At 44.6% G+C, this 6,844-nt stretch overlaps 1 protein-coding gene across 1 annotated transcript in view; it reads left to right on the forward strand.

Annotated features, from left to right (window-relative positions):
• LOC116068878 (zinc finger protein Pegasus-like) overlaps positions 1 to 6,472 on the forward strand; it is a 118,402-nt gene extending 111,930 nt beyond the window's left edge. Inside the window, exons 12-13 of the transcript XR_004109726.1 lie at positions 5,083 to 5,157; positions 6,417 to 6,472. The gene's annotated coding sequence lies outside the window, so the exon portion shown is untranslated. The remainder of the gene's footprint in view (positions 1 to 5,082; positions 5,158 to 6,416) is intronic.
• The last annotated feature ends 372 nt before the right edge of the window (positions 6,473 to 6,844 follow it).

Genomic DNA, 6,844 nt, shown 5'->3' on the forward strand with positions numbered 1-6,844 from the left:
AAAAAAAAAAAAAAAAAAAGTCCAAATCCTTCCTGCTCCGGACAGAAGCATTGCTGCACACTGTCACTTAGGGAACTGCATGGGAAGAGTCTGAGTTGCTCGCTTGCGATACTCCAAAGGCCAGGTGCTTGGGTGCAGCACCACAGCCTTACTGACACATACTGAAAGCAGCATGAGGAGCCCAAGCGCATCCTCAAGGGCGTTCTGCACCCATGGTGTAAGGACCTGGAACTTCATAGAACTCTCTCCCCCATCCCCTACATCTTTCCTCCATCTCATCCAGTTAGCAGTCACATTGTTAAGATAGCCTGAGAGGCAGCAAGGAAGAGTCAGGAAGCTGAGACCTGCTAACAGGCTGCCTTTTTGGTGGTGCGTTCAGAGCCCAGTGCAAGAAAGTCTCATGAGAACTTCTAGAAAGGAAACGCACTCTGTCTGTCACCAACAGAGGGAATAATGTCACTGGCACTGTAAGCATTGACTGGAACAATGAGAGCTTCCTGGTGCCAGGAGTCAGAACAAATGTGTGAAATGGGATGGAGGGGCATTGCCGCCTGAAGCTCTCACAGGAAATAACTCAGTCAATAGAAGGCTCCGTGTCAATGTTTGGGTAAGGAAGCATGTCTCGGTTGGATTCCAAGGCACCCCACAAACAAAAATTCCTAAGAGACATTAGATTGCCCTTGGATTCTGGGGTGTCCATTATCATACCAATGTCATGTGTGTGCCCACATTGGTCTCTATCTGTAAGCTCAGGAGTTACATTTCTCCAGATTTCATCTAAAGGAAGCTGGTTACTTGACCCATGCCATGGGGTGCAGCTGCAAACTTCTCAGCTCCTCAAAGGCAGGGAGGCCCACAGAATTAGGGACCATTGCTGCTTCATTTATGTTCTGTACAGTTTATACACAGTGACCATATTACTCAGCTCACATTTTATTTGTTAAGGTGTTTTTTGTTTTTGGTTTTTTTTTTTTTCCTCAAAAGCTGAGTATATAGACCCACATGCAAGGCAGCTGTGCTTCCAGTGAGCCCAGTAGGGAGAAAATTGCAGTCATGATTGAAATGCAATAGGATGGGAGGTTGCCTTCAAGGGGCACAGAATCCCACCTGCTCTCCCCAGCCACTCAGTGGGGAGGTTGGCCATGTTCTCTCTTCTGTGTTCCAACTATCAAGAGCAGACACCAGGGGCTACAGGAATATGCAGTAATCTATATCCATGGTCTCAGTCTCAGTTCCCTCATCCTGGGACTCTGAAGAGGAAAGCAGAGAAATTCAATTGAAAGAAACAAAAGCAGCTTTCTTCATCTTCTTCTTTAACAGTAACAGAGAGAGAGAGAGAGAAAGAGAGAGAGAGAGAGAGAGAGAGAGAGAGAGAGAGAGAGAAAGAGAGAGGGGGAAGGGAGAGAGAGGGAGAGAGAGAGAGAGAGAGAGAAAGAGAGAGGGGGAAGGGAGAGAGAGGGAGAGAGAGAGAGAGAGGAGAAAAAGACTTCTATTTTAACATTTTACTGTATAATAGTGTATGAATAATTTCATCTTTTCCTGCCATTTATTCAGATGTGAGAGAAATCAGTGAATAATAATAGCTGCTGTCAAAGGTATTTATATTTAAAAGGTTTTTATTTGAAAAAAATTTTTTGTCAGGACTGATTTTTCTCTGAGAGGATCCCTCCATCTCCTAGCAACCAATATGGCTATCCTTCTGAATAGATGCCATACTCACAGTGAGTGCATAACCTTTATGTAGATGAGTTGGCAAATTTAGCACTTGGGACTCATGCAAATTCAAAGCAAGTTGTTAATGTGGTCCCAGAGTCATGCTTGTGGTGGAAGTCTCAGGGGGTCTCCTTCAGGAAAACTGAACATGAGGTCTGCACGTATGCCACCTCTGTGATGCCCAAGTCTCACATGTCCTACGGATGCCAACAGACCTCTCAGTAACCTGTTTGCAGAACTTCCCACCTATTCAGAAAGAAGAACGTGCGGAGACTTTCCTTTGCAAATTATTATTCTAATGGAAAGAATATCTTTCCAGAAGGAAAATGTCAGCAGGGGCTTGCTTATTAAAATCCCCCCCTTCCCTGGAAGAAGAAATAATGGAGAGGTTTGGAATCAATCATCTTGCTTGCCCATGCGTTTTGATTCCTCATAATATATGAACGTCATATTCACTTCCGTTCAGTCTTACAGCTAGGACTTTCTAAATGTTCTAAAAACATTAACTAGGGCCCTTCATCACTCTCTGAAATAAATACTGCACTAACCAGGCACAGGTTTATAGAATGAGGGGAGAGATATGAGGACAGACGTGGCTTAGTTCTGAGAGGTTGTGTTTCACAGCAGAATGCAGAGCATCATTAAAATTTAAAAAAAAAAAAAAAAAAAGGAGGGAGAGAGAAGAAAAACAACTCACGAGTGTGCACTCTGCCAGAATGAGTGCTGAGTGCGTGGTACTCAAAGAAGTACATTTAAACAGTTTTTAAAAACCTCTTTAAGAATGAACCTCATGCCGGGTGGTAGTGGCACACGCCTTTAATCCCAGCACTTGGGAGACAGAGGCAGGCGGATTTCTGAGCTCAAGTCCAGCCTGGTCCACAGAGTGAGTTCCAGGACAGCCAGGGCTACACAGAGAAACTCTGTCTCAAAAAAACCAAAAAAAAGAAAAAAAAAAAAGAATGAACCTTATGAAACCATGCTTCTGAAATATCCTGAATACATAAGAGAAAGCAAGAATCTAAAGGCAACCAGCATCACATCTGGCCAGCACCAAGGCACATCGCTCATCTGAGTCTCAGACCACCAAGGGCTACTGATGCTGATGTCACACAAGCTTGTCCAATCAACAAAGCAGGACACCAGCCCTGGCCTTGTCACATTTCTACGTGTCTTTGCCATCTACACTGGAAACACTCGATCAGGTAGGGTACTTCTTTGTTTCCCAAATCATTTTAGATTGCATACACTAGCTCTCATGTAACTTTACAGCTTCTATGGTCCTAAAACATGTCCCACCCTTGTTGAGTATCTACAGGCACTTGTAAGAGAGTTCTTTAACAATCTCCCAGGGAATTTTGCCTTTCTTAGCAGTTTTCACAATGACCTTGTACAATGCTTTTTTTTTTTTTGTAAATTGATGCTACCATTTTTTCCACCATGAAGTCAAATGATGTGCTGTCCTGAGGTTCTCAACCGTTCCTGATGTTCCTGACTTCATAAAATGACCAACACATGGCTCTAGAGTGCAGGGGCAGGTTGGTCGACTCTAGAACCATCCACTCTTACGTGGCTCCTCCTCTCACAAAGAAGCTGGGAAGCACTTCCTGGGCAGCCACCAGTGTTACTGGCTGCCAGCTAGAGGGATCTGAAAGGGCTCTTTTCATCCTTTGGAGTTTGTGGGAGGTTGAGAAGAGCACATCTCCTGTCTAGACAGTATTCTATGGGAGGCTGACTGTGGCCAGTAACCCCAATCCTATAGTCTCTCGGGAGGCTCCCATCTGCCAGGGTCATGGTGGTTCTGGTACTGTAGATAGTACTGTAGCACTCACTAGGTCTTCTCACTGTAGCCGAGGGCATTAGGTTCATACATAGGCATAATCTCACCTGGTACAAAAGACTTACATACAAAAAGTATGTGCTTATGTGTATACATGTGTAGGTGCATACTTATCCACATGTTTTTTGCATGGAAGTGAAGGTCAGAGGTCAACTTCAGATGTCATTCCTTGGGAACTTGATCTTTGGAGTCAGGGTCTCTCTCACTGGGGCCTGGGGCTTGCTAATCAGCTAGACCTGCTGGCCATGGAGTCAAGGGATCCTCATCCTCCTCTCTCTCCCTCCAAAACACTGGGATTACAGACATGTGCTAATGTACAACTTGGCTTTTTGAGGGTTCTGGGGGTGAGACTATAGTCTCTGTGTGTGCTGCAAGCTTTTTTACTGACTGAGCTGCCTCTCCAGCTCCATTTCATCAGTCCTTCAGGAGATCCCTTATCATTCAGGACCACCAAGGTCAAATCAGTCCCCATGTGACATCAAGTGGGACCCCCACTTTTAACATCAGAACCTGCACCCAACCAACTTTTAAAAGTGCATTAATTCTGCTCCCATGTTTGTTTGTTTGTTTGTCTTTTAATCTTTAATGGGAAGTTTCTAACTCTGTGTTGGAAATAAACAAATCCCCGCTTTTCTGAAAGATAACGTTTACCTCCTCAAAACAGATATGGAAAGAGAAAAGAGAACGTTTCTGAGAAAAGAACAAAAAAAATGCATGAAATAAATTAGGGAAGAAAATGTTTTGCAATGCATGTTAGATATAGGTATTGATTTGTTCTGGAAATGTCTGCAGTTCCCGCAGAGGACACAGAGGGAGGATTTTAGAGGCCACCAGAACCGCAGGGCTGGCTTCGGCGCCTTCCTGTAAACAGGAGACTGTGGATCAATTCAGTTAAGAAGGCGGTGATGTCAGAGAGCAAAGTCAGGCGGGTTATTTGTGGCTGTCAGGTCAACCTGCTGCCTAGTAAGACAAGAGTTCCCTCCAAGTGCCTGGCTTTGCTGTTCTGGAGAGGGCTTTAAAGCAATGTCAGGGGGGATTGCAATACTGTACAGGTGGTTGTTCCTTTATCATCAACACTCTAGATTCGGCTTTAAAACACCCATGCCAGTTCGATATTTAGAAGACATTATATTATGTTGTTCCAAGCAGCATTTTTTTTTTTTTGTGCACAATCAGCCAAACTGGCTTATCTCACCCCCAGATGTGTCTCAGATCTTTGTCTTTGAGTCTAAGGAAAATAAGACATCTTTTTGTGTTTGTCTCTGGCTTGAAAGCTTTTTCTTTTTCTTTATTTACTTTATATCCCTCACTGCCCGCCTCCCTGTCACCCCATTCCACAATCCTTCCCCCATGCTCTCCCTTCTCCTCTGAGAAGGTGGGCCCCCTTGGGTATGCCCCTAACCTGACACATCAAGTCTCTTTGGGGATAGGCCCATCCTCACCCACTGGGCCAGACAAGGCAGCCCAGCTAGAACATATCCCACAGACAGGCAACAGGAAAGCTTTTTTTTTAAAAAAATGCTTTTTCACAGGTGACAACAGATTGGAAAGTTGAACTCTGAGGAGCTCCTGAGAGGAAACAGAGTGGCCCATCAAGGATGCCTAGTGTAAACAGTCATTTTTTTTTAAAATATATTTTTTAAAATTTATTTTCATGTGCATTGGTGTTTTGGTATGTATGAGGATGTCAGTCAGATCTTGGAGTTATAGATAGTTGTAAGCTGTTATGTGGGTGCTGGGATTTGAACCTGGGTCCTCTGGAAGAATAATCAGCGCTCTTAACTGCTGAGCCATCTCTTCATAAGCAGTCATTTTGATAAAGCATCCAGGTTCTGTCTAAAATCCCTCACTGATGCAACTGGAAATGCATGAGTGTTGAGAAGAGCTTTTAGCACACTTGTCTCTGTAATCAAAGTGTGTAACTTTGTAGCCTGGGCCTCCGATCCAGCTTGATTTGGCGTCTCTGTGTTGTTCTCTTTTGATACCTCCATGTGGAGGTACCAAAGCAACAAGACAAATGGGCTCTGCTCAGACTCCAGCATTTTCTCTCTTGTCAGGTTACCAGTCTCATCCCCAATTTTCCCTGCCAATTTACAGTATTTAAACAAATACATTTTTCATTTATACCTAACTGGCATTGGCACTGGAAATAGCCAACACTAAGAACTTTTTCTCAAGTAGCATTTTCTCCAAAGAGCAGAAGCACTGACTCAGCTGGGTTAGGAAGTTGCAGAAGTCGGCTGCTGGGATGCAGGACCTATTGTGTATGCCCTCCAGATGCATTTAACGCCCGCCCCGCCCATCTTTAGTTTGTAACCAGCCAGCCTTCTTCCTTTAGTTTCACCTTGGCAGGTGCTTCCCCCTCCCCCCCCCCACTTTTGAACATATGGCAGTTTCCAAGGCCTTTTATGAAGGGTAGTTTTATCTTGGTTTTCCCCCAGACAATCTGAGACGTTTTCTTTGTAGAAAAAATTTAAAATATTTGAACTGAGATGAGTTCATTGTAGTGTTCAGTATGTCTTCATGCAGGCTTTTTAGACACAGTCACTTTCTCTATTCATGTGCTACTCCTCAATACAAATTCTGTAGCTTTGGTCCTCAAAATGAAATGACACTGCAAGCCATGAAGAAAAACTTTCTGGGGGAAAAAATAATTTAAAAATTAAGTAAAACTAAATGCTGCCAGGGTTATAAGTGGTATCAGGGTTCCCTGACAACTAATGTAATTGGGGAATTTTTTACAGCCATTGGTTTAGGCTAGTTAACAATAAAACCAACGATGCTGGGCCCCCCATACCTCCCACGGGCCTCCCAGCTATGGCCATGTATGTTCCTTCATAAAGTCAGCATTGCTGTTTGGTTCCAGACATCTTCAGGTCATCCTGTGACCACAAACAATATCTTCTTCACTGGCAGTACTCCCAGGTTCCACACTTGCCATTTGCCTATGGTCACGGTGCAGCCCTGCTGGTGTCCAAAAGTGACTCACCCAGTCACAAAGACACGCAAGGCTGTGCCCTCAGAGCTCAGGGGGCAAGGTTGTGCCCTCAGAGCTCAGGGGCGGTGGCGGCGGCTACTGATGGACGGAATGAGGAGCCAAGGGACAGGAAGGATCTGTGGCTTCCCACCTTTTCAGGAGTCTAGGTGAGAACAAAAGGAACACTTCAGGGTCGCCCTGAAACCTTCTGAGGGTGACCCTGTAGGAGGACCAGCAGTCTCAATTAACCTGGATCCCTGAGATCTCTCAGACACTGGATCATCATCCAGGCAGCATACACCAGCTGATATGAGGCC

Source organism: Mastomys coucha, unplaced genomic scaffold, assembly GCF_008632895.1.
Source record: "Mastomys coucha isolate ucsf_1 unplaced genomic scaffold, UCSF_Mcou_1 pScaffold22, whole genome shotgun sequence".
NCBI classification, from domain to species: domain Eukaryota; kingdom Metazoa; phylum Chordata; class Mammalia; order Rodentia; family Muridae; genus Mastomys; species Mastomys coucha.